This window comes from Bos mutus, chromosome 15 (genome assembly GCF_027580195.1).
Source record: "Bos mutus isolate GX-2022 chromosome 15, NWIPB_WYAK_1.1, whole genome shotgun sequence".
NCBI classification, from domain to species: Eukaryota; Metazoa; Chordata; class Mammalia; order Artiodactyla; family Bovidae; genus Bos; species Bos mutus.
The window spans coordinates 19,394,625-19,396,975 of NC_091631.1; the positions used below are offsets into that span (position 1 = coordinate 19,394,625).

The 2,351-nt window shown below is 45.3% G+C and overlaps 1 non-coding gene across 1 annotated transcript; it reads right to left on the bottom strand.

Annotated features, from left to right (window-relative positions):
- Positions 1 to 1,776: 1,776 nt before the first annotated feature.
- On the bottom strand, positions 1,777 to 1,849 carry TRNAR-CCU (transfer RNA arginine (anticodon CCU)). The gene has a single exon. It is a non-coding gene; the product is annotated as a tRNA-Arg (tRNA).
- Positions 1,850 to 2,351: the final 502 nt, after the last annotated feature.

A 2,351-nucleotide genomic window follows, 5' to 3' on the forward strand; every position in this document is an offset into this window, starting at 1 on the left:
TCTCCTCCTTCTGCAGTTTATCAGTTTGTTATGAACACTTCAAGTCTGTTTACAGTCAGCCCTTCCAATCTGGAGGTTCTGTGTCCACGGAGTCAACCAATAGATGGAAAAATACTTAAAAAACATTTTTTTTCCAAAAAGTTCCAAAGCGCAAAAGTTGAATTTGCCATGTGCCAGCAACTATCTACATAACATTTTCATTGTATTACTTATTAAAAGTAACCTAGAGAGGATACACATAGATTATATGCAAATACTACTCCATTTTATGGGGCTTCCTTGGTGGCTCAGTGGTAAAGAATCTGCCTGCCAAGGCAGGAGACACGGGTTCTAACCCTGGGTCGGGAAGATCCTCTGGAGAAAGAAATGGTAACCCACTCCAGTATTCTTGCCTGGGAAATCCCATGGACAGAAGGAGCCTGGCGGGCTACAGTCCATGAGGGCACAAAGGAGTCAGACACAACTAAGCAGCTAAACAACAACAACAACACTCTGTTTTATACAAAGGACTTGAGTATTCTCTGATTATTATATCCCGGGGATTTGCGAACCAGTCACCTCACTGATGCTGAGGGATGACTGTACGTCTACACAGCATTCTCAAAGCTTGCATGACATTGCACCTTTCTTCAATTGTTGAATGTTTGAGCTGTAGTGTATCAGACATCCATTGACAAAATAATGCTATGTAGTGAGAAAACCGCAAAATCTCAGTGGCATACAAAAATAAACATTTGTTTATTGTACCAGTTCACAGGAGTTCAGCTGGTCTGGGCTGGCTTGGCTGCTCTCCGCTGGTCTCGATTCTGCCTCTTCGGCCCGCTGTGGTTGGCTGAGCATCCTCCTCATTTTGACTTGCTCACGTGTCTGGGACTGGCTGGTTATCAATCCCTTTAGGATGGTCACAACTGAGACAACTAGGGCAGCTCCACTGTGTGCCAGGTGAGTTACCCTCCAGGAAGCTGGAGAATTCTGGAAGATGCCCTGTTTGAGGGCAGTGGTCTATTCTAAGTTCATATTGCTGCTGCTGCTGCTAAGTCACTTCAGTTGTGTCCGACTCTGTGTGACCCCATAGATGGCAGCCCACCAGGCTCCCCCGTCCCTGGGATTCTCCAGGCAAGAACACTGGAGTGGGTTGCCATTTCCTTCTCCAATGCATGAAAGTGAAAAGTGAAAGTGAAGTCGCTCAGTCATGTCTGACTCTTTGCGACTCCATGGACTGCAGCCTACCAGGCTCCTCCACCATGGATTTTCCAGGCAAGAGTACTGGAGTGGGGCGCCATTGCCTTCTCTGAAGTTCAGATTAGACATGCTAAACTGGATACCTTTGGGATCTTCGAGGGGAGGTTTTGAGAGGTGGAGTATACTATTCAGAGGACAAGTTTGGGCTGGAATGATTAATATTTTCGTCTTATGTATTTTAGGAATTAATTGAAATAGTAGATCTGGATTAAATGACTTAATTTGATTTGAGAAGAGATTAAAGAGATACAGGAGAGAAGGGATATAGGAGAGAGGGGACTCAGAGCCAGACCTGGAGGACTGGAGCAGAGGAGACCTACAAACCCCTCTCTCTTCAGAGAAGTAGAAACAGAACAGAAGAATGGTTTGTTATGGGAGCAAGGAGACAGTGTTTCAAAAAGTGGATGGCTCACAAGGCTTTGCTAATTTTAAAAATTTACTTATTTGGCTGTGCCAGGCATTAGTTGTTACAAACATGACCTTCAGTCTTTGATGCAGCGTGCGGAGTCTTTAGTTGTGCCATGTGGGATCTAGTTCCCTGACCAGGAATCGAACCCAGACCCCCTGCATTAGGAGTACAGAATCTTAGCCACTGGACCACCAGGGAAGTCCCTCTGATAGTTGTTGGAAAGTCAAGTAGGACAGTTGGTCTCCAAAGATGGCCCTCAAATGAATTATGCCTCCTGAAATTCACACTTCATGTAGTACCCTCCCACACTGAATGAGGCCTGGGTTTGTTCAACTAATAGAATTTGTGACTTTTGAGGATAGGTCATATGAAGTTTGCAGTGTCAACCTTGGTCTCTTGAAATGCTTGCTCAGAGGGATGCCAGCCACCATGTAAAGTGTCTGTTTACCCTTAGACCATCATGCTGTGAAGAAGGCTAAACTGACTATGCAGATGCCATAGAGAGAGAGAGAGATGATGCCTGGCTGCCTCCCGGTTGTGGCAGCTGTTCCAACCTGGGTACCAAACATGTAAGGCATGGGTCACCTTAGTGTCAAGATGACACCAGCCCTTTGAGACAACCCAAGTAAGACCTGCCCAGCTTATCCCAGTCAATTAATAGAATCACAAGAAAGAAAAAATGAATTCTTGTTTCAAGCTA